The following is a 26,764-nucleotide window of genomic DNA, read 5'->3' as shown; positions in this document are numbered from 1 at the left end:
GGGAGCAGGTACATTCATTAACATCCTTAGTTACATTTACACCTGATCACATTCTATTTGAAAGAATACTGCACTGTTTTGTGGGTGTCTGCCACCTAAGTCAAATCTTGTCAGCACGTGAAATTTGGGGAAAAATCTGAACCATCTTAGACCTACGCATAATTGAGTATGTCTATGATTGCAAACAGATGAGTTATGTGAAAGGGTATATGCACTAAAAATTACTATATCACTAATCTAATAAAGAGATGAGTCAGGAGATAAATGTGCTTGTACACAACTCTGATGACTCAGGTTCAATTCCCGGGACCTGTATGCAGAAGGCACATTAAGAAACCAAGAAAATAGCTGCTCTATTAGGAAAAAGGTTTGCAGATTAGAGAGAGAAAAATTTCAGAGGCATGTGGGCACATGGAAGAGTCTAGAACAGAAAGAAAATGAAGCTGACTGGAAATGATCAGACTTCTGCTAGAGAAGGGAGAATAGCAGCGAACACCAGAGAATAACAAATGTGACGATAGTAAGAATAGTAGGTTATCCTTGGACATGGGAGTTTCAGGAGAGCCTATTCTGCCTCTTGTATGCTGAGTAATAGATGCTCTCCTCTCCTCCTTCATTCCTTGCCACCTATGTCAAGAGGAAGAGTGTCATAAACGTGAGAAAACTTGCCTTGTTACTTACCTGTTGCAACGTTTGGGGGAGCAGACCTTGCACCTGGACTTGGCAGCAGGGTAGAGCTGACTCTGCTTTTGAAGTTGCCTGTGAGCCGGCCCCAGGGCATGATAGTGGGAGAGATGGGTGGGGATGGGGGACTGACCAGTTCTGATATTTCTAATACCAAGATCCAGAGCTTTGAATTGACCTACCCAGACGTCTACACCACCTATCAATATGATCTTCTGGAATACTGGAGGGGAGAGTCTTATAGATCCAATAGTACAGTATCATCATGACAAAGAGAAAGAGCAGGATATTCAAGAGAAGTCCCAGTGAGGTTCCAATTTTGATAGAGTAGCAGAAGCCAGAGACCTCTTAGCAGACCAATGGACTCATTCCAATGTACATTTGCAAGCAAATAAGTATGGATAAAAGATTGTTTGTGGTCACATTGTTTAACACACTACAACTTCCACAATGAGATTTATTTACTTTTTTTATGTTGGAGGGAGGGTGCAAAGGTAGACAGTGGATATGAGAGGAGACAAGTGTGATGTGAAATTCACAAAGATCTAATAAAACGTAAAAAAAAAAAGCAGTGAGTAGCTGAATAGGGAAGTCAGTGAGCTGAAGAAGGTCTTTAGGGTTAGGGAGGAAGTGAGAATGACCAGGAAGATATATATATATATATATCCGACTCTTCTGAATATGGATTGCAGGATCAAGGTGGCCACCATGGGCTTTTGTGTGTAACCACAGACTTATTTCAATAGAAAGGAGTAAGTTCCTTCTGCCAGAGACAAGGAAAATTTCTTCAATTCACAGGCAAGAACATGTTCCACAGGTTTCCAAGAAATTCTGATTATTATCTAAATAAATAATCCTTCTATAGTCTATCTTGAGCTGATTTCTGCATATATGGATTTCCTGAGACCCAAAAGGACTTGAATTATGGTGTAGGAAAACCAGATCTTCTTTCTGTGTCTTTCTCTCTGACTCTCTTTTTCTCTGTCCCTCTCTGTCTCTCTCTGTCTCTCTCTCTCTCTCTCCCTCTATCTATCTATCTTACACACACACACACACACACACACACACACACACACACACACACACACAGAGAGAGAGAGAGAGAGAGAGAGAGAGAGAGACAACATAATTTAAAAAGAAACAACTACCCTTTCCCTGAACTCTCTTGCTTATCTTAAAACTAGAACAGAAAGTCATAAAAGTGACTGGGATCCTTGAATATCTTCCCTGTTGTGGCCGACTGAGTTCCTCCCTTGTTTTCTGACCAGTTATTTTCCTTCAAAGACAAATTCTTGGATACTTTGCAAATTTGTGAGCCTTATTTTGATCATTTGAATCAGAGATGGAAACAACCATCTCAGACACACTGACCACTAGGAATGGTAGGAAACCCTCTGGGGATTCTTATTGTTGTCATAGTTTTAGCTGATAGAAAAAGGAATGATTATTTTGAAGGAGAATGAAAAAAATATATTTTCCTACCAGCCCTTGGAAATTTGTAGCGATTTCTAGCAGTGCCCCCTCTTCTCTATCTGTTTATACACAAATCACTGTCAAACCCCACACAGGAAAGCATGCAATGAGTCCACACAGCAAAGAGTCTCCCCAAGACAAGAGTATATATTGGTTGGCACCCAAAACTGCAACTGAACTTATCCATATGTGCCAGATATCAGGCATGTAAATATTTTGAGGTAGTAGAGCTACTTAATAGATGAACTTTACATGGAATTTTCTTTTCATTTATCTTTCCACAATCATCATCAATGATGGAGCATGCAGCCAGTCTAAGGATGTTTTCTATAATAGGTTCTTAAGGTTCCTTCCCACATAGATTGTGATAAGAAGACTTTCATCTTCAAGATTGGAAGAGAGTTCCCATTTGGACCTTCACCATGTTGGGTACTCTGATCTCATACTCCATAGCTATCATAACCTGTAAACAAAAAGAAATATTTTTGTCAAACACACACACATACATGTGTATATTTATAACCATAAATTCGGTCTGTGAAATGTTGCTTATTGATATATATATTCAGGTCTGACCATATGGTATTGGATAATCAATTGGTGTGCTCTCCTCTCCAGTATATTGTTTTACTTACTCTCAGCATTCCTCTTCCTCCTCCTCCTCCTCCTCCTCCTCTTCCTCTTTTTAGTTTAGATTTTTTGGGGAACGGGGATTTTTTAAATGTTATCCCCTTTCACAGTTTCCCTTCCATAAACTTCTATCCCATCCCCTCCCCCTTCTTCTATGAAGGTGTTCACTCACCCATCCACCCACTCCTTCCTACCTCCCCACCTGACATTCCCCTAACTGAGGGGTCCAGCCTTGACAGGGCCAAGGGCTTCTTCTCCCTTGGATGTCCCAAACAGGGCTATCCTCGGCTACATATGCAGCTGGAGCCATGAGTCTGTTATATGTACTCTTTGGCTGTTGGCTTAGTCATTGGGAGCTCTAGTTGGTTGATATTGTTGTTCTTATGAGGTTACAAACCCCTCAGCTCCTTCAATCCTTTCTCTAACTCCTACAATGGGGACTCCATTCTCAGTTAAATGGTTGGCTGCAAGCATCCACCTCTGCATTTATTATTCTCTGGAAGAGCCTATCATGAGACAGTTATATGAGGTAATACTGTCTGGGTTTGGTAGCTGTATGTATGTGGGATGGATCCGCAGGTGAGGCAGTCTCTGAATGGCCTCCCCTTCACTCTCTGTTCCAAACTTTGCCTCCATCTCTCCTCCTATGATTATTTTTGTTCCCCCTTCTAAGGAGGACTGAAGCATTCGCACTTAGGTCATTCCTCTTCTTGATCTTCATGTGGTCTGCGGATTTTATCTTGGTTAATCCAAGCTTTTGGGCTAATATCCACTTATCAGTTAGTGCATACCATATGTGACTGTGTTAACTCACTTAGCATGATATTTTCTAGTTCCGTCCATTTGCCTATAAATTTCATGAAGTCATTGTTTTTAATAGCTTGAGGATTACTCCACTGTATAAATGAACCACATTTTCTGTGTCCATCCCTCTGTTGAAGGATATCTGGACTCTTGCCAGCTTCTGACAACTATATATAAGGCTGCTATGAACATAGGGGAGCATGTGTCCTTGTTATATGTTGGAGCATCTTTTGGCTATATACCCAGGAGTGGTACAGCTGGGTACTCAGGTAGTACTAAGTCCAAATTAATGGGGAATCTCCAAACTGATTTCCACAGTGATTGTAACAGCTTGCAGTCCCAACAAAATGGGAGAAGTGCTCCTATTTCTCCACATTCTCACCAGCATCTGTTGTCACCTGAGTTTTTGATTTTAGCCATTCTGACTGGTATGAAGTAGAATCTCAGTGTTGTTTGATTTGCATTTCCCTGATGACTAAGGATGTTGAACATTCTTTAGGTGCTTCTAAGCCATTTGATATTCTTCAGTTGAGAATTCTTTGTTTACCTCTGTACCACAATTTTTAATAGGGTTTTTTTATTCTATGGAGTCTAACTTCTTGTGTTCATGGTATATATTGGATATTAGCCCTCTATCAGACGTAAGACTGATAAAGATATTTTCCCCAATCTGTTGGTTGCCTTTTTGTCCTAAATAACAGTGCCCTTTGCCTTACAGAAATTTTGCATTTTTATGAGATCCTCTTTGTTGATTATTGATCTTACAGCATAAGCCATTGGTGTTTTGTTCAGGAAATTTTCTTCAATGCCTATATGTTCAAGGCTCTTCCCCACTTTTTCTTGTATTAGCTTGAGTATTTCTAGTTTTATGTGGAGGTCTTTAATCATCTTAGACTTGAGCTTTGTACAGGGCAATAAGAATATGTCAATTTGCCTTCTTCTCTATGCTGACCTCCAGTTGTTCCAACACTATTGAAAATGCTAACGTTTTGGTACTGGATGGTTTTAGCTCCTTTGTCAAAGTTCAAGTGACTATAGATGTGTAGGTTCATTTCTGGGTCTTTAATTATATTCCATTGATCTACCTGCTTGTCTCTGTTCTAATACCATGTAATTTTTATCACTATTGCTCTGTAATACTGCTTGAGGTCAGGGACGGTGATTTCCCCAGAAGTTCTGTTATTGTGGAGAATATTTTTAGTTATCCTACATTTTTTGTTATCTGAATGAATTTGCAAATTGCTCTTCCAATCTCTATGAAGAATTGGGTTGGAATCTGGACAGGGCTTGCATTGAATCTGTAGATTGCTTTTGGCAAGATGGCCATTTTTACAATATTAATCCTGCCAATACATGAGCATGGGAGATCCTTCCATCTTCTAAGTTGTTTTTCAATTTCTCTTTTAAGAGTATTGAAGTTCTTGTCATACAGATATTTCACTTGCTTGGTTAGAGGCACACCAAGATAATCTATATTATTTTTGATTATTCTAAAGGGTGTCATTTCCGTAGTTTCTTTCTTTCTTTTTTTTTTAAACTGGATATTTTGTATTTATATTTCAAATGTTACTCCATTTCCTGGTTTCCCGTCCATAAGACCCCTATCCCATCCCCCTCCCTCTTCTTTTATAGGGATGTTCCCAGTCCACAACCACCCCCACTTCCAGCCTCCCCGCTCCAACATTCCCCTACACTGGGGGATCCAGCCTTGGCATCAGGACCAAGACTTTTCCTCCCATTGCTGCCCAACAAGGCCATCCACTGTTATATATATGGGTCTGTCCATGTGTACCATTTGGGTAGTGGTTTAGCCCCTGAGGGCTCTGGTTGGTTGGTATTGTTGTTCATGGAGTTGCAAGCTCTTCAGCTCCTTCAGCTCCTTTTATTCATTCCTTAACTCTTCCAACTGGGACCCAGTTCTCAGTTCAATGGTTTGCTGCTAGCATTTGCCCCTGTATTTGTCATGTTCTGACTGAGCCTCTTAGGAGATGGTTATATTACGCTCTGGTCAGGATACACTTTTTGGCTTCATCAATATTGTCTAGTTTTAGTGGAGATATATATATATATATATATATATATATATATATATATATATATATATATATATATACTGAATCCCCGGGTAGGGCATTCCTGAATGGCCATTCCTTTAATTTCTGCTCCAAAATCTGTCTCTATATCTCATTGTATATATATTTTTGTTCCCACTATGAAGAAGGACTTAACATCAGCACTTTGTTCGTCCTTCTTCTTGAGTGAGCTTCATGTGGTCTGTGGATTATATCTTGGGTAATTAGAACTTTTGAGCTAACATCCACTTGTCAGTAATTGCATACCATGGCTTTCTTTTTTTGTTTGTTTGTTTTCTTTTTGTGATTGGGTTACCTCACTCAAAATGATATTTTCTAGTTCCATTTATTTGCCTACAAATTTCACGATGTCATTGTTTTTAATAGCTGAGTAGTATTATACTGTATAAATGTACCAAATTTTCTGTATCCGTTCCTTTGTTGAAGGACATCAAGGTTCATTTCATGTTCTTGCTATAAATAAGGCTGCTATGAACATAGAGGAGCTTGTGTCCTTGTTTTATGTTGGAGCATCTTTCGGATATATGCCTAGGAATGATATAGCTGAATCCTCAGGTAGTACTATGTCTAATTTTCTGAGGAAACTCCAGACTGATTTCCAGAGTGGTTGTATTGGCTTGCAATACTACCAACAATGAAGGAGTGTTTCTCTTTCCCCACATCCTTGCCAACATCTGTTATCCCCTGAGTTTTTGATCTTGGTCACTCTGACTGGTGTGAAGTGGAATATCAGGGTTATTTTGATTTTCATTTCCCTGATAACCAAGGTTGTCGAACATATCCTTAGATATTTCTCAGCCATTTGATATTCCTCAGCTGAGAATTCTTTGTTTAGCTATATACCCTGTTTAATAGGGTTATTTGACTCTTTGAAGTCTAACTTCTTGAGTTCTGTGTATATATTGGATATTAGCTCTAGTTTTCTCAGCCTGTTAATCATTTGTGTAGTAGAAGGCTACTGATTTGTTTAAATTGATTTTATATACATCCACAGTGCTGAAGTTCTTTATGAACTGTAGGAGTTCTCTGGTTGAATTGTGGGTCACTTAAATATATTGTCATAGCATCTGCAAATAATGATATTTTGACTTCTTCCTTTCCAATTTGTATCCCTTTTATCTCCTTTTGTTGTCTGATTGCTCTGTTTAGGATTTTGACTACCATATTAAATAGATAGGGAGTGAGTGCATAGCATTTATTAGTCCCTCAGTTTAGAGAGATTGCTTCCAGTTTCTCTCCATTTAGTTTGATTTTGCCTATTTGTTTGCTGTGTATTGTTTTAATTGTGTTTTGGTATGTGCCTTGAATTCCTGAACTTTTCAAGACTTTTATCATGGAGAGGTAGTGAATTTTGTCAAATGCTTTCTCAGCCTCTAATGAGATGATCATGTGTTTTTTTTTTTCCTTCTTGAGTCTGTTTGCATAGTGGATTACGTTGATGGATTTCCATATATTAATTAATCCATCCCTGCATCCCTGGGATGAAGCCTAATTGACCATGATGGATGATCGTTTTGATGTGTTCTTGGATTCCGTCTGCAATAATTTTATTGAGTATTTTTGTATCAATATTCATTAGGAAAATTGATCTGAAGTTTTCTTTCTTTGTCGAGTCTTTGTGTGGTTTAGGTATAAACATAATTGTGGTTTCATAGAAAGAATTAGTAGTGCACCATGTGTTTCTATTTTGTGAAACATTTTGGATAGCATTGGTATATTGGTATTAGGACTTCTGTGAAGGTCTTATAGGATTCTGTACTAAACCCATCTGGTCTTGGTCTTCTTCTGGTTTGGAGACTTTTAATGACTGCTTCTATTTTTTTAGGAGTTAGGGGACAGTTTAGATGGTTTCTCTGATCCTGATTTATCTTTGGTACCTGGTATCTGTCTAGAAAACTGTCCATGCCCTTCAGATTTTCAAGTTTGGTTTGAATATCGGGTTTTGTATTAGGATCTAATGATTTTTTGAATTTCCTCAGTTTCTGTTGTAATGTCTTCCTTTTCATTTCTTGTTTTGTTAATTTGGATACTTTTTCTTTGCCATATGGTAACTCTACTAAGATTTTATCTATCTTTTTGATTTTTCTCAAATAACCAGTTCCTAGTTTTGGTGATTCTTTGTATAGTTCTTTTTTTTTTCTACTTGGTTGGTTTCAGCTACAAGTTTCATTATTTCCTTCAGTGTGCTCCTCTTGGGTATATTTGTTTTGGCTTTTTTTTGTTTTGTTTTTTGTTTTTTGTTTTGTTGTTGTTCTAGTTCTTTCAGATGTGCTTTCAAGCTGCTGGTGTATGCTTTCTTCAGTTTCTTTTTGGAGATACTCAGAGCTATGAGTTTTCCTCTTAGCACTGCTTTAATTGTGTCCCATAAATTTGGGTATGTTGTGCCTTCATTTTCATTAAATTTTAAAAAGTCTTTAATTTCTTTCTTTATTTTTTCTTGCCCAAATTATCAATGAATAGAGCATTGTTCAGCCTCCAGGTATATGTGGAGTTTTTGTTGTTTTCAGTTCCTATTGAAGACCATCCTTAGTCTGTGGAATTATTTCAATTTTCTTGTATCTGTTGAGGCCTGTTTTTGTGATAGATTATATGGTCAGTTTTGGAGAAGGTACCATGAGGTACTGAGAAGAAGGTATATTCTTTGGTTTGTGATGAAAAGTTCTACAGATTTTAGTTAAATCCATTTGGTTCATAACTTCTGTTAGTTTTTCTTATCTCTGTTTTGTTTCTGTTTCCATCATCTGCACACTGATGAGTTTGGGATGTTGAAATCTCCACTATTATTGTTCAAGGTTCAATCTGTGGTTTGAATTCTAGTAAGGTTTTTTTATGAATGTAGGTGCCCTTGCATTTGGAACATAGACATTTAGGATTGAGAGTTCTTCTTGGTGGATTTTTTGCTTAAGGAATATGAAATGTCCTTCCTTATCTTTTTTGATAACTTTTGGTTGAAAGTTGATTTTACTATATTAAAATGACTATTCCAGCTTGATTCTTGGGACCATTTGCTTGTTTTCCAAATTGTTTTCCAGCCTTTTGCTATGAGGTAGTTTCTGTCTTTGACACTTTGGTGTATTTCCTGTATGCAGCAAAATTCTGGCTCTGCTTTATGTACCCAGTCTATATCTTTTTATTGAGGAATTGATTCCATTAATGTTGAGGGATATTAAGAATCAATGGTAGTTTTTTTCTCTTATTTTTTTTGTTAGTGGTGGAAGTATGTTTGTGTGGATTTTTGTGTTTCCTCTTTAATATCTTCTACCTGTGTTGTTCTGTATTTCTTTAAGGGCGTTATTTATATCCCTCTTAAAGTCCTCTACCATCATCATGAGTTGTAATTTTCAATCTAAATCTTGCTTTTCCTGTGTGTTGTGGTATCCAGGGCTTGCTGTGGTAAGAAACTATATTTTGATGATGCCAATTAGTTTTGGATTCTATTGCTTAAGCTCTTGCCCTTGCCTCTCACCATCTGCTTATATCTGGTGTTAGCTGGTCTTTCTGTCTCTAACCCTCTTGTAAGTCTGTGTGTCAGCACTCTTGCTAGACCAGCTTTCTCCCAGAAGGATCTGGGCACAGAGTGCTGTGGCACGGGATCAGCTCTGGAAGTAGAAAGAAACTGGAAGGTTCCTGTCCCAGACTGCTCCTCAGTCCCTGTGTCCTGAGGGCTCAGGGAGAATCTCTCTGAGTAGAAATAGTGGTTTCACCTGTGTTCCCATGTGTGTCAGTAATCCTAGGAGATCAGCTCTCTCCCAGACGAATCTGGGTACAGAGAGCTGTGTCACAGGATCAGCTCTGGGAGCAGTTGGAAACCCAAAGCACTCTCAGCATTCCTTAGTTGCCAATAATTTTTTGCTGAGTCTTCATAGTCTTTCCCAATCATATGTAACAGTTAATAAAAAGAGAGATAATAAATTTGAATGAAACCAAGGAAAGTTATGTGGGAGAGTTTGGAGGAAGAGTAGACAGCAAGATACAATTGTACTATAATTTCAAAAATAGAAATAAGTTTAAGAGAAATATCTGTCTCACTGAGCCATTCTGACTTCTAAGTGACAATGCAAGCAAATCTTTAAGTGCCATGAAGGAAATAAAAGTGATATCCTGAAAATGGACATTTTTGTCTTCTTATATATCTATTATTATCATTTCAAAATGGATACTAGAATTAATCAAGTTTGAACCTTTAAAATATTAAATGCCAAAAATTTCTGGGAAAGGGAATAACACTCGAAATGTATATAAGAAATACTCAAGTTAATAATAATAAAAAAAATTTTCTAAATTCAAATGTTATTAACTTTTCATTAGATATAAAAATGTAAGCTTGTCTACTGTGGCCATGCAGCTTAACCACCTGAGTGAGAATGAACTCCTAAATATTGTTCTCTGCTCCTACAAAACATTTTGCCTACAATTGGTCCTATGTATAAAGAAATGCAGGGACAAAAGTTGGGACAGAGAGTGAAAGAATGGACAACAATAACCAGCCCAACTTGAGACCTATCCCACGGGTAAGCACCAATCCTTGGCACTATTAGTGATACTCCATTATGTAGATACAGATGTATTTAATCACTGGAGACACAGTCAAACATTGGAAATTGAGGACCCCTATGGAAGAATTAGAGGAAGGATTGAAGGCCCTGAAGGGAATGGTCTTCTTCACAGGAAGACCAGCAATATCAAATAACCTGGACCGCTTGGAGCTTCCAGAGCCACTAATCAAAAACTGTACAAGGGCTGATATAAGGTCCCTGGCACATATGGACCATAGGCTGTTTCTCTGATGAAACTGAACAAGACACTCTTCAATGCACATGGGAGAATATCTTTATGAATTATTTTGTTTTGTTTTGTTTTCCAGTCATGTTTTCTTCTCCCCTAGGTCTCTGAGTTATCTAGTCTCTGGTTCCTGGTAGCCCATGCAATGTACGGCATGAGATCCTTTTCATAGAGTTATTGTCAAGTTAAATCAAACATTGATTGACCATGCCCACAAGTTCTACACCACCATTTTCCAGCATACCTTGTAGGCAGAAGAGATTGTAGGTCATGGTTTTTGTGACTCAGTTGGTATCCAGGTTTCCATTTCTGTAGCCTGCAGAGTACCTTCTCATGCCAAAAAGAACAGAATGTAGGGGAGAAGGCTCCATGCAAGTACCAGCTCTATCTCTCTAAGCTAAATAAGCTATGTGGAGGTTATTCTTAGCAGAGAACTAACTTTTGTCTTAGCATCAGGCTGGGTTGTGTAAGGATCTCTACAGGATCTCCTAGACCCATAATGTTATGAAATGTAACCCAGTCCCATTGCTGAAACTTGTCTGGGTACAAGAGATGGCCAGTTCATACACTCTATCCCCTTTATTACCAAGAGTCCAGGTTTCCTCCATAATGCTCATCAATTCCAGTTGTTGTCTCTTCCTAATCTCTCTGTCTCTATCTCTCTGTCTCTTTCTCCCTCTCTGTCTCTCTCTCCCTCTCTGTCTCTCTCTCCCTCTCTGTCTCTCTCTCTCTCCCTCTCAATCTTTCTCTCCTTCCCTCCCTCTCCACCCCTCCATCCCCTTATCACACATATACACCTGATCCCTCATTCGCAAGTCATCATTCATTCCCAGTCTATTCTATCCCAAAACTCTTCTAGGATGGAAAATCATAGCTTGTTATAGGATGATTAAAATGTCCACTTAAAGGTTTAGATACTACTAGAAAATAAGCATTATCAAGTAATACTTAGTGTTTTGCAAATGCTAGGCTGCTCAGGCAATGTCTGGCTTCTTTGCCCAAATGAAATACCTTGTTCAAATAAAATGGGAAAGTTGTGTTTCACAGACTGGAAGAAGGAATCACACATTTTTTCATTCATTCATTCATTCATTCACTCATTCTTTCATTCACTTTATATCTTAACCGCTGCTCCCTCTTCCTATTTTCCTCTCATGTAGTCCCTCCCCCAACTCTTCTCCCCTTCTCCTTTGAGAGGTTGGATGACCCCCTGGGTATAATCTAGCACTAAAGAGGATACTAGAATGAAGAAGTTATACTTCTAGTATGCAATAAGAAGTAATGGTCACTTCACTGGTCCTTCATTGAAGATAAGCAATTAGGAATGCATACAAAAGCAGCCTTTCTGGTTTATGTTTCCCACTGGTTGTTAGAGAAGTTAAGTGATTACTACTAACTAGGAGAGAACATGGAACATAATCTAATGTGAAAATGAACTTCTGTCCATGAAGCTTTGAAAGCCAAAACATATTTATATAACTTCCATATTCCTGTCTCCTAGCTCTCACTACTTACTGAGAACAAATTCAAACTAGATTTAGGACTACTAAAGGAGAGCTTCATTCATTCATTCATTTAATACTTCTAAAGCCGGAAATACAATCACTAAAAGTCCAAGTTTCACATGTCCCTCCATATATATGCATATCTATGAACAAATTATGGCTCTTAAAATATTTGTATTTGTTATGAGGTAATGGTTGCAAATCCTCCATCTCCAAGCATCAACTCTTATTATCAAGAATAGGAGAATAGAGGTTTGCCTTTGTGTCTAGGAAGATGTTAGAACTTGGCTGTCTTTGCCTGTCATCAAAAAGAGGATCAATCCCTAGGAAGACTTTGGGTGAAGAATAATGTCCTGTGTCACCCTGAGGGCCTAGGGGAGGTAAGTTGAATAAATAAAACTATTTCTAAATTCTGTTAGGAAAATAATTCTCTATATTTCAAACCTACATTCTTTGAAAAATTGGGCTTGTCAGGCCTGTGCTCATCCTGTAGATTTCCTATAATTTTAACACGCTGCTGAGATTGTTTCTGTCAAAAGGAAACAATTTTGGACATAGCTCTGTATGTTTCTCTGTTAGGGATATATATTTTTAATGGCATTTTCTGTGTTTATGCTTAAGACACTGTAAGCTATAGGATTATAGGGCTTCTCGAAGTTCTGCAAGACAAGCTAAGGTCACCATCTGCCCTCACCTATCAAGAGATCCAGGTACTGATTCGTAAACATGGTACAGTATAATTTTTAGCCAAAGACATTTTTATAATTTTCCTTCCTCCACACAGTATTTCATTTACAAATGAAATTTTCAAGAATATTTAACATTTCAGGGAGTTGGGCAGATGGCAAGGCATAAAGTGCTTGCTACTCATGCCTGCTCACTTTGATCCCCAGATCCATATAAAAGTTCAAAGTATGCTGCCATTCTCAAGTCTATGGTCCTAGTGCTATGGGATGTAAATAGGCAGATTGTGAGACCTTGCTCCCCAGGGAAATGGCCTAAAGAGCAAGATCCCAGTGAAAGAAGATGCCTTTTCAAAAGCCGTAGTTGATGGTTCCTGAAAAAAAACGTCTCCTGAAATTGACCATTGACCTGTGTTCTCAGTCACCAACACTCTCTCTCTCTCTCTCTCTCTCTCTCTCTCTCTCTCTCTCTCTCTCTCTCTCTCTCTCCACTTTCAGAAGCCAACACAGAAAAGTTCTTTCCAAAGAGTCAAGTGTAAAGATTCAGACAATATCCCAGCATTCAGTCAACTTGGCCTGAGATTTGACCAAGGTATAAAGCAATCTTTCTTTAAACTAAGTCTTAGAAATGGCGAGATTAAATTATCTATGGAAAAATTAACGAACACTGATAATCACATATATGTATATATATACATGTATAAATCGTAACATACAGTAAATAATAAAATTACCAATAAACACCAACGCTGTATATAATTCCAATTTTCAAAGTATCAGGCACTCTGGAAATTAACTGTCCTTAATATGGAAGAAAACATCATGTGCAATTGTGGAATTTATCAAGGGCCAGTGATAGAGAAACACAAGACAGAAGTTTAAGATTTCTATAACAAACATTTAGGGCTGCAGCAAATGGTTACCATGAAAACCACCATAGCTGTTGAAACAGAGCAAAGCAGAAGCTATGAGTGAGAAACTGGGAGCCTGAGCCATGAAAACACTATGGCTAGCAAATATAAAAATGAGGCAGAAGACACAAACTACATCTCAAACATACGAAGCACTTCTCTGAGTCGTTCTGAGTAAGAAAGGAATAATAAGGCAAATTCTAGCAGCCAGGAGGCAGATAACACAGTGTTTTCAAAGGTTAGTGAGAGGGGTAGGCAAGGAAAGTTACATCTTAAACTAATGGGAAAAAACATGTAGATGACAGTGTAGACAGTGTGAACTCAAGTGACTAAATTGCCAGGGAGAGGGTACATGTTGACATGTCAAACTAACAAAATTATTGCTTCTCTAATATAAATATCAACAGTTATTTTAAAATAAAAATCCAAGAGATCTAATTCCTCCTACTCCACCCTTACAGGAGAGCATTTCCTTACGTTAGGAAGATCATATCCGTCTTCTTCCCAGTGTTGGAGAGAAGTAACTGGGAGAATGTTTATACCCTGCCAGGTTTCAAATTTTTGTTTCTCCCCTTTTATATAAGAAAATCCTTTCTGTAATCCAAGTCACCATTCAGAATAACATGAATAAATACAAATAGTAAAAGCTTTGGTAAATCTCTGTTGAAAAATTTGTTTGTTCAATAATGGTGTTTGCTAATGAGTATGTAAACATGTTCTCAGCATGCCCATCCAGAAGCAAGCACAGTTAAAACTACAATACATATTATGATACAGCTCATAACATGGTCAAAATACAAATGACTGATGACAAGTTCAGTACTGAGGTAACTGAGGTTACCACCTAATTTAAATACTGGAAATTATAGGTTAATAAAAAAGCCAGAAAGCAAATGGTATGTCTTGTGTATGATTGAGATCATATTCATTCTTAAGCAGGAATCAGGGGCAGGTGAAGAAGGTAAAAAGGTTTGAGTATAGCCTAGGTTGACCTTCCATTCATTCTTTCTTCCTCAGCCTTTAAAACACTTAGACTATAGGGCATGTATCATTACTTCCAGTTTAGGCAAACATTTTACATGTTTGTTATATGTTGATGTAAGTTAGAATGTGCCTTAATCTTAAGGACAGAAGAATAATTAGGAGAAAAGAATATAAAGAGGGTTAGAAAAATCTACTTATTCATTTTATTATATCATGTTCTATTTTGTGAACTCTATCCTGAGTCATAAATTTTATTCAAAAATTTTTTGCTATTTGTTTTTCAAAAATTCTATTTAAAGTTGATACAGTATTGAATAACTAATCTTTTATTTCACATAAAGTAGTTTACTAAGATGTTGAAATCTAATTAGTTAATTTAATTTTTATAAAAATTCAATCTTATATTTCAGTTAAAATAGATTAATAGAATGCTCAAATCCAATTGTTTAATTTAATTTTATTAGAAGAAAATTATGCTTTTCACAAAAACTATTATAGTTCAAAAACCAACGCTCCTTTTGAATATTACAAAAAAAATTGCTTGTAAGCAGTTCATACTTATTTGATACCAACTCTTCACACAGAGAAGCGAGAGTTTACTCAAACTTCCTAGAGTTAGAGAAATTTTCAGAATGTGAAGCCATCTTCTGAATCAGTAATTCCATGTTATGTTTTCATTCCATTCCATTGCTCCAGCTGAACTCTCCTTAAAGAATATTCATTTACAAAATAAATTTATGATTACATGTTTTATGTCTTAGGCAAGGCAGGCCATAGTTACAGAAATTCTATAGATCCTGTGGCTTAGACAGTAAACAATTCTCATCATTCTGGAGGTTAGAAAAGGCTAGACCAAGATATTAATTGCTTTTTTGTGTGTTGAGAAGTTGTTTACTGGTTTGGTCTACCTTGTTCCTGATGAAGGCTCTGAGGAAAAGAGCCCTGGACCTCCTGACCCCTACTAAACACGGATGTACTGTTCTATAAATACTTTGAATTGTTTTATATATGCATATAATATAATTCTGTTCCTTTTTATGTTTGACCCACTGAGTTTAAACAGGTATATCTCATGAGCATTGGTGGGAGGTAAGTTACTGGAGCATGGGAAGCTTTTCAGTGTTTACACCACATAATGTGACACCATTTCCCAAGCAACAAATAACTGTCAAAGGTAACTTGGGTGGTAGGGCTGCTCATAAAAAGATGTGGAGGGGTCAATCTTGTGCAGATATCTTAGGTGCAATGAGTTCATGAGTTCGTTGGATATAAAATGACTAAAAGACACTGTTCAACATTAGTCCATTCCAAGTGTCGGCTCATAGTCTTTCTATTCCCTCAGTGTGATGTTCTCTGATCCTTGGAGGGAAGGGCCATCTATGTGTAATAGTAATATCTTGTTTTAGGTCTAAGCACTCTACAATCACTTGTTTTCCACACTTGATTTTGCATCTCCTGTATTAACTTTGGACTAGTAGGGGTAGATGGAAACTTCACCAGTCATAGCAGAGAGTTATCCTGATCAATGAATGAATGGGTTTACAGATAAGTATTTTGAAGGTAATTGAATACTATGTCCATTTAGTAAAAGTCATAGTAGTGTACTCCTACCTGTGGCTGTGTCCCAGCAGCTATGTTTACTTGGAAAGCTTTATCAAGTGAAATACAACTTCCTTTCAGTTGAGTAGAGAGACCTTTATGCAATCAGAAAACAGTTGTTTGCTCTCATAATATTAATGCCATGGTTGCAACAATGGACATATCTTTGTAGACCAGTCACAGATTCACAACTTTATGATGCTGGTGATGACCCCTCCCTACTGCCAGTGGAGTAAATACTACATTTGTCATCATAAAAGTCAACCAGCAGAAATGATGCTCTCAGATTAGTATTGGCTTGATTTCTCCATATACTATGGCCATAGTATATGTTGTCTTCAACAAGAGCCACATCTCTTGAAATGTCAAAAAACAAACAAACAAACAAACAAAAATTCCCTTATTTCATTATTATCACCTCTTCTCATACCAACACCTCAGAGAATAATCTTTAACTGGAGAATTATTAACTTAGCACCAGATAGTTTTTAGTAAGAGAATTAAGGTTTATAATTGGCTCATCTAAATATGTTTCTTTTTCACAGTAGATCCTTTTCTTTGCCATCTGGGATAACTTAATAACAATGACCACCATAGGCTGTTATGTTTGAATACTTGGTCCAGTTGGTGGAACAGTTTGGGAAGGAGGTGTGGATTTTTTGGATTAAACATGTCATTATGTGTAGTTTTGAGGTCCAAAAGACATTTCCATTCCTACTTAAATGTCTCCCTTTCTGTATTGTGTAGATTGAGATGTAAGAAGTCTGTTAATGCCCTAGCTCCAGGACTGCCTTCCTGCCTGTGTGCTGTCTGCTCTCTACTGCCATGTTTTCTGCCACAATGGCCATGGGCTTTCCCTCTGGAAACTTGTGCCAAAAATTAGATGTTTTCTTCTATAAATTGTCTTAATCATGATGTTTTATTATAGCAATAGAAATGTGACTAGACAATCTCAGTTGATATATTCAGTTCTCTCTGCTGCTGATGTATAAAATCAGAGTTCTAATTCAAGTTATCCAGCTCTGAAGGCTATGCAAGTCTCATTCAATGTAACTTCCATTATGAATCTACAAATTCTAAATGTTTAAGTGTCTAAATGTAGTATGCCTGAGATCAAAGGATAGTAAAAATATTCCAGGTTTACAATAGAATGTATGAATAGGAATGGATGTTATTTTTACTGGTATAGTATTAGAGGAAAAACACCAGAAAAATTCCAGACCTGTGCCCTCCCATCACATAAAAATACCAAGAAACTCAGCAGAAAAAGCTTGCTCTTTCTCTTTCACAAAGTGTGTGTGTGTGTGTGTGTGTGTGTGTGTGTGTGTGTGTGTCTATGTGTCTATGTGTCTGTGTGTCTGTGTCTGTATAAATGATTACTGCAGCTGTTCTCTGCCTAAGGTACTTTCTGTAGTCCCTTTAATATATATCGGGGCATCCATCTGAAAAAGGTAAATTGTGACAATTGGCCGCTGTTTAGATGTTACATTTAAAGTGCAAAAAAAAAATCAGGCAAGTTATGCAATTTCTTTAAGTATAATCTACTTCCAAGTTAGTAAACATTCTAGTTTAATATGAATGAAAATAATTAAAATAACAAGGAAATTGTAATCAATTCCATGCAAGGATGGCACTACTATATGTGTTAGGTTCTAAACCTCTTATAAAGCATGATGGTATATCAAAGACAGACAAAGGCTCTTTGTACTGTTCTCCTATCAAGAAATTCAATGACAAGAGAAGCAAATGTTAGAGTAAGAAGATCCACTGCCACGCTAGAGTAGTGAGACCTAACACAGTGGGGCTTTACACTAGCTATTGCATGTGAAGAGTTGAATGGTCTTCTAAAAGACCTTAGTCCCAACTCCCACACATAGGTCCATATTTAAATATGGCCAAAGTGAAACTCAGGTCTTTATCAGTGTAATCTTGTTGACACGAGGCTCTTATGAAGTGCCATCAGTACGACGGATGCCCTCTCAAAGTAAAAACAGCATAACCATATGGATGATAGACAGCCTAAGTGATTTCAAGAAACTAAAAGTAATATAGTCCACCAACACTAAGGATTAATGCATTCTCCAGAACTAAGAATGATCAAATAACTTACCCATTCACAGTGGGCATCAGCTTGCCAATACCTAAGTAAGGATTTTTATAAACGTCAGAACAGGGAGATAATGGATTTCTATCATGCAGAACATTCAGCTTGTCATAATTTTTCCTCCAGCCATAGAAGACCTATATACTAAATAAGGCTGGATGTTACAAAAATGTTTCATACAAGAAGAATGTCACATGAGAAAAGGTACAGAGGCACACTTTCCTGCCATTAGCTTAAACCATTAAAAAAAGAAGAAAAAGAAATGAAAGAAAATTTACACACAATAGGTCTTTACAATAAAGTAAAGCTCTTTTTGTCTATTTCAGAACTATAAAACTATAGTGTTAAGCATAATCTTAACTTATTTAGAAGCAAAGACCAAACTCTCATTTCACAACATTCATTTTATTTTCTTCCTATAATATTATCAAGTTTATTTTTGATAATTTCATACATATATACATAATGTATTTTTACCATACTCCCCATTACATAATTGAACTTACACATACTTAAGATACACGGAGGGCAACATATATATTGTTGTTATTCTGGTATTTCACTTGAATCACTGAGTCAAGAAGCAAATATGGTGCAGCTACATCATGATATTCTGAGAACTCAGACTTTCCAGATATTAGAGCATAATGCTTGCACAGATAAGCTAGCCAACCTATCTAGTGCCAAGATTATGGGCCACAATATGGATCAACTGAGGAGCTAGCAGATTGTGGAGCATATTTCTTGGCAACAATAATTTTGTTTGCCTTCTAATACTTCATGCTACATCATAGATGGGCTGATTCTAGTGCAATGAAGTACAGACTTATGGACATAAAACATGTAAAATCTAGTCCGTGGAATATATAGATTAACCCAGGTTTTTTATTATTCTATTTATATGGTTAAAAATAATGTTCAGTAAATGTGAGTAATTTAAATAAATCTTCACGTCTTTAAATGCTCATGTTTTCCTACTTGAAGTATGGCATTAAACACTCATTAAAAATGACATATCACTCACATACTCATCAGTGTAATTAATTGCTCCCCATCTACAAATAGGTTGCTGGTAGGTGTGACACCTGACTTAGCACCAATAATCAGTTACAGAGAAGTAAACAAAGCAATATTTTTCCATATTTTTAAAAAAATATATTTGATTTAAGAAACAATGGAATTTCGTAAGATGTTATGAATACAGTCTTCACAACATCATTCCAAATTTAAAATAAAATGTAGTTGAAAATTTAAAAAATAACTTGGAAATTTTGCACGTTTTGCAAATTTAAATTATTTCAAACATTTTTAAAGATGAAGGTAGAATCATTTGTTTAAAACCTAATTTGTATTAAAACTTATATGTCCTCTATTTTTGTCACTTTTAATAGTGATTGGTATTCATATTAATCTCTAAAATATTTCAGATATCCATATAAATATCAAAAGATGTATATCTGTATGGCTATATTATAAATGCATTTATACAAATATAAAAGTATAAAATTCATGTGCTGCATCATTTAATATTTCTTTGAGCAAATATAATACCTTTGAGGTGGGCTGTCATTAAAAAGACATGATCATGAAGTATAAATAATATGAATATATAAATACATCAACCTATTAATATTTATCAAGTGTTTTTTATTTAGTTTTATATTTCATAGTAGACAGATGTTCTCATCAAATTTACAATTAATCCTATATAACCAAGACATGCAAGATGGTATCATTATTTATGTTCCTCATTATTTCTTATGGTTTATTCAGAAAAATAATTACAGCCAAAGAACTCTTGACTATTCCTTAGGATGTTACAATATACAAGGTATTTGAAAACTGAAATCTATGAAGAAAGTGTTCAGTAATTGTGAATTGATGTGCAAAGTGCCCTATTAATCAGAAAATAGTAACTTGCTCATCGATGACATTCATGGCAGACTGTCTTCCATGTATGGAGTTGAGCATATTCAAAAGAAAGTGTGTGTTGTCATACTACTTTTTTCAATATTACAGAACTCTGTTCTTCAATAAATATCTGAGAGAGTATCCTAAACTAACTGCTATGCTATTTATAGCATAGGCTCTTAATAATTCTGAGCAATACATTATATCTATTGAATGATGGCGTAAGTGATTGATCCATGATATGAGGTTACGTCATCCCTATAAAAGAAATAGGTGACCTGGAACTCAAAATGTTAAATCAGTGAAAAGAATTATAATGAAGTTAGTGTTAAAAACAATTTTGGAAAGTTCTAATATTCGCAGTAAAGAGTATCCACGTATGACACTAAAATGTACCCACAAGGTTACCAAACAGAGGATAATACAAAAGCAACAGAATATATAGACAAATGAATAAACAAATTATAAAGAAACTATAGTTGATAATGAAACAGGACTCAGTTAAGGGCTCTTATTGGTGTTTCCAGCCTTAACTTTTATTGTGTTCATAATTCCATGGGTTATAGTACATAAAAATAATATGCTAATATGAAATAAATTATGGTAACATAAAACACTAAAATAACATTTTGAAATATTTTGATATCAGGTATTCACTTAAATTAATAATTGATTTAGAGATAATATTTATGTTAGAAGAAACTGCATCTGACTGATTAGTGATGAGTGACTTTAATGGATATGTAAATAAAACAATGGCCCGTGTGGTCTGCTTAGAACTGCTTCTAGGTTCTATAAGGCAGAAAATTAGTGTGAAACACAGTATTTGGACAAATGTGAATAGTATATAACTGTGGAATGATTTCTCTGGGGTATATTCCACAATTCAGGAACCTGAGGACCTGTGCTTTCAAGACCCAGTTCTTTCATAATAGGAATCAGGCTGTCATGACTTATTATTGTCATATCTGATATAGTATGGGAATGTCCTACCCCCCTTTATTGTTCCATTTTATATGACAAGACAGTAACGATTACTTTTTAGTGTACCATCATCTAGAAGACATTGATATGTCATCCAAAATATTTTCTCTCTTGGGTGTCTAAAGAGAGAAGAGTAATTGAGAAAACATTTGAAAAGAAAACAAGGAAAAACATGGCAGCAGAAGGAAATGTTACGAAAATGCTCAGTTATAACCATAATTATTAGTTTTTCCTGAAGGTAAAACTACATAACTATTTTTGAACGATTTTATATGTGCAGAATCCTTTCCAGAGGCGCTGAGGTCTTATTTACTGAGCCATTAGAGTGATCCAAAATGTGAGTATTTCTGAATGCCAGGCAGTGGAGTGATTGGCACCTTGAAGCCAGACTTCTGGATTATTATTTTTTTTAAAGATTTATTCATTTATTATATGTAAGTACACTGTAGCTGTCTTCAGACACCAGAAGAGGGCATCGGATCTCTTTACAGATGGTTGTGAGCCACCATGTGGTTGCTGGGAATTGAACTCAGGACCTCTGGAAGAGCAGTCGGTGCTCTTAACCGCTGAGCCATCTCTCCAGCCCTGGATTATTATTTTTTTCACTGCTTTTTAAATTTTTTTATTAGATTGGCAGATAGATTTCTAATAAACTTATAAAGTAAAAGAATAAATGGTCACACTATGTCAATATATGACAGTAAATTATATATACTCCAGAGTTGTGACTAAAAGCTTAGTGATGTTCAAACTTAATCACTTACATCATTAAAGTCTATAATCTTCAACAAAGGCAACTATTTTTTAATATTGCCGAACAGAAAAATAGTTCCCTTAATTGATGGTAATACTAAACATAGACTATGTTAGTGTAAAATTCTGAGTTGTTATTTAATATAGGAAAATGCATTGAAAAGTACAATTTAAAATGTGCAGATTCATTTAAAACTAACTTTCATAATGTCTGTAGAGAGTACAAAGTCAACCCACCCCTTTGTTTTCTGTTTGTTTTTGAATAATTGTCTCACTGTGCAGCTCTGTCTGACCTGTAACTCACTGTGGAGATCAGGCTGCCCTCCAATTCATAGAGATCAGCTCACTGTTACCTTTGGTACCGGGATTAAAGACATGTGACACTAGGAAAACATTTTCCTCTTTGTTGTTTTGCATTCTTTATGTATTAGAAAGGAACTAAAAGCAAATACAAGAAATGTAAGAAAAACAATACCAACAAAACAATCTTGCTTAAGAGCCTCTGTATAATGAAGTTAAGGACAAAGTAAGTCTCCCTGTCCCTGTCCCTGTCCCTGTCTCTCTCTCCCTTCCTCTCTCCCTCCCTCCCTCCCTCCTTCCTTCTCTCTCTCTCTCTCTCTCTCTCTCTCTCTCTCTCTCTCACACACACACACACACACACACACACACACACACACACGGACGCACACACACACACACACACACACACAGGGGTAGGGGCTACAATGGTAATCAATACTGCTTCTCTATTCTGGGATAAAAATAGTAAGAATTAAGCAGATCATGTTCATTAGATTTCCCAAGTAGGACATAAGATACAAACATTAGTACTCTTGAAAATAGATTTGTGAAAAAATTAAAATAATATTCTATTTTAAGCATGTTTAAGGTACATTCATTTTTTTTTGCCTACCCATATGCCTGTGTAACAGTGTCTGATCCTCTGCATCTGGAGTTACAGACAGTTGTGAGTTGCTGTCTGGGTGCTGGAACTTGAACCATGTCCTCCAGAAGAGCAGCCCAGAGCTCTTAACTACTTAGAAGTCTCTCTAGCCCCCAACCTTACGTTTTAAATGTTATACTACATAAAGTAGAACAAATATAGCTGAGCATGGTGACTCCTGTGTCTAATCCCAGAATTTTGGAGGCTGAAGCAGGACTCCCAATAGATTAAGTGTGGACTAAGCTATGTTTACTATGGAACTGACTTCTTAAAGTCATAGACATAATAGAACATATACAAATTTCAAGGAATCAGAAAAATTTTTTTTCAGTAAGAAACAAGGAGGAGATAAAATTTCTGAAAGTTAAGATTTATCTTATAGACTGTCAATATATGAATAATACATATTTATTTTATATTATAAGGATATCATTTTAGACCCTTTAAGTATTTTGACATATTGAAGGCTTTGAAATATTCACAATGACTCATACTGAAATGTGATGACATTTTTTTCCTATTGAAAATGTTTATAACTTTTATATGTTTTCTTTTCAGGCATGCTTTCAATAATTTCTAAAACTCATAAATGGTTGGGATTATAGCTCAGTGGGAGTGCTTAAATAATATGCTAGAGAACCTGGGTTTATTTCTCATTAAAAAATAAAAATCAAAGCCAAACCAAACCAAGTCATCAACAAAAAAAACCCCACAATTTAGAAATTACTCTACTAAATTATTATGGACCTTTAAAAAAGCAGGTACTTGACACCTGCGGATCCCGGCCTGCAGCAGCTCTCTGCTCCCAGACCCCGTGAGAGAGAGACCCAACCGCCTGGTCAGGTGGGCACTCCTGAGGCTGCAGAGCAGAAGAGACCACCAACACAGCCCACCCCTGCCCACATCCCTGGCCCAAGAGGAAACTGTATAAGGCCTCTAGGCTCCCGTGGGGGAGGGCCCAGGAGCGGCAGGACCCCTGCCTGAGACACCACCGGAACATGAAGGAAACAGACCAGATAAACAGTTCTCTGCACCCAAATCCCGTGGGAGGGAGAGCTAAACCTTCAGAGAGGCAGACAAGCCTGGGAAACCAGAAGAGACTGCTCTCTGCACACACATCTCAGACACAAGAGGAAAACACCAAAGGCCATCTGGAACCCTGGTGCACTGAAGCTCCCAGAAGGGGTGGCGCATATCTTCCTGGTTGCTGCCGCTGCAGAGAGCCCGTGGGCAGCACCCCACGAGCGAACTTGAGCCTCGGGACCACAGGTAAGACCAACTTTTCTGCTGCAAGAAAGCTGCCTGGTGAACTCAAGACACAGGCCCACAGGAACAGCTGAAGACCTGTAGAGAGGAAAAACTACACGCCCGAAAGCAGAACACTCTGTCCCCATAACTGACTGAAAGGGAGGAAAACAGGTCTACAGCACTCCTGACACACAGGCTTATAGGACAGTCTAGCCACTGTCAGAAATAGCAGAACAAAGTAACACTAGAGATAATCTGATGGCGAGAGGCAAGCGCAGGAACCCAAGCAACAGAAACCAAGACTACATGCCATCATCGGAGCCCAATTCTCCCACCAAAACAAACATGGAATATCCAAACACACCAGAAAAGCAAGATCTAGTTTCAAAATCATATTTGATCATGATGCTGGAGGACTTCAAGAAAGACGTGAAGAACTCCCTTACGGAAACACAGGAAAACATTAATAAACAAGTAGAAGCCTACAGAAAGGAATCGCAAAAATCCCTGAAAGAATTCCAGGAAAACACAATCAAACAGTTGAAGGAATTAAAAATGGAAATAGAAGCAATCAAGAAAGAACACATGGAAACAGCACTGGATATAGAAAACCAAAAGAAGAGACAAGGAGCTGTAGATACAAGCTTCACTAACAGAATACAAGAGATGGAAGAGAGAATCGCAGGAGCAGAAGATTCCATAGAAATCATTGACTCAACTGTCAAAGATAATGTAAAGCAGAAAAAGCTACTGGTCCAAAACATACAGGAAATCCAGGACTCAATGAGAAGATCAAACCTAAGGATAATAGGTATAGAAGAGAGTGAAGACTCCCAGCTCAAAGGACCAGTAAATATCTTCAACAAAATCATAGAAGAAAACTTCCCTAACCTAAAAAAAGAGACACCCATAGGCATACAAGAAGCCTACAGAACTCCAAATAGATTGGACCAGAAAAGAAACACCTCCTGTCACATAATTGTCAAAACACCAAACGCACAAAATAAAGAAAGAATATTAAAAGCAGTAAGGGGAAAATGTCAAGTAACAAATAAAGGCAGACCAATCAGAATCACACCAGACTTCTCCCCAGAAACTATGAAGGCCAGAAGATCCTGGACTGATGTCATACAGACCTAAGAGAACAAAAATGCCAGCCCAGGTTACTGTATCCTGCAAAACTCTCAATTAACATAGATGGAGAAACCAAGATATTCCATGACAAAACCAAAATTACACAATATCTTTCTACAAATCAGCACTACAAAGGATAATAAATGGTAAAGCCCAACATAAGGAGGCAAGATATACCCTAGAAGAAGCAAGAAACTAATCGTCTTGGCAGCAAAACAAAGAGAATGAAAGCACACAAACATAACCTCACATCCAAATATGAATATAACGGGAAGCAATAATCACTATTCCTTAATATCTCTCAACATCAATGGCCTCAACTCCCCAATAAAAAGAAATAGATTAACAAACTGGATATGCAACGAGGACCCTGCATTCTGCTGCCTACAGGAAACACACCTCAGAGACAAAGACAGACATTACCTCAGAGTGAAAGGCTGGAAAACAACTTTCCAAGCAAATGGTCAGAAGAAGCAAGCTGGAGTAGCCATTCTAATATCAAATAAAATCAATTTTCAACTAAAAGTCATCAAAAAAGATAAGGAAGGACACTTCATATTCATCAAAGGAAAAATCCACCAAGATGAACTCTCAATCCTAAATATCTATGCCCCAAATACAAGGGCAACTACATACGTAAAAGAAACCTTACTAAAGCTCAAAACACACATTGCACCTCACACAATAATAGTAGGAGATTTCAACACCCCACTCTCATCAATGGACAGATCATGGAAACAGAAATTAAACAGTGATGTCGACAGACTAAGAGAAGTCATGAGCCAAATGGACTTAACGGATATTTATAGAACATTCTATCCTAAAGCAAAAGGATATACCTTCTTCTCAGCTCCTCATGGTACTTTCTCCAAAATTGACCATATAATTGGTCAAAAAACGGGCCTCAACAGGTACAGGAGGATAGAAATAATCCCATGCGTGCTATCGGACCACCACGGCCCAAAACTGGTCTTCAATAACAATAAGGGAAGAATGCCCACATATACGTGGAAATTCAACAATGCTCTACTCAATGATAACCTGGTCAAGGAAGAAATAAAGAAAGAAATTAAAAACTTTTTAGAATTTAATGAAAATGAAGGTACAACATACCCAAACTTATGGGACACAATGAAAGCTGTGCTAAGAGGAAAACTCATAGCGCTGAGTGCCTGCAGAAAGAAACAGGAAAGAGCATATGTTAGCAGCTTGACAGCACACCTAAAAGCTCTAGAACAAAAAGAAGCAAATACACCCAGAAGGAGTAGAAGGCAGGAAATAATCAAACTCAGAGCTGAAATCAACCAAGTAGAAACAAAAAGGACCATAGAAAGAATCAACAGAACCAAAAGTTGGTTCTTTGAGAAAATCAACAAGATAGATAAACCCTTAGCCAGACTAATGAGAGGACACAGAGAGTGCGTCCAAATTAACAAAATCAGAAATGAAAAGGGAGACATAACTACAGATTCAGAGGAAATTCAAAAAATCATCACTACTTAATATAAAAGCCTATATTCAACAAAACTTGAAAATCTT

The sequence above is a fragment of the Rattus norvegicus genome, chromosome 15, assembly GCF_036323735.1.
Source record: "Rattus norvegicus strain BN/NHsdMcwi chromosome 15, GRCr8, whole genome shotgun sequence".
NCBI classification, from domain to species: Eukaryota; Metazoa; Chordata; class Mammalia; order Rodentia; family Muridae; genus Rattus; species Rattus norvegicus.
This window is presented reverse-complemented; position numbering follows the sequence as displayed.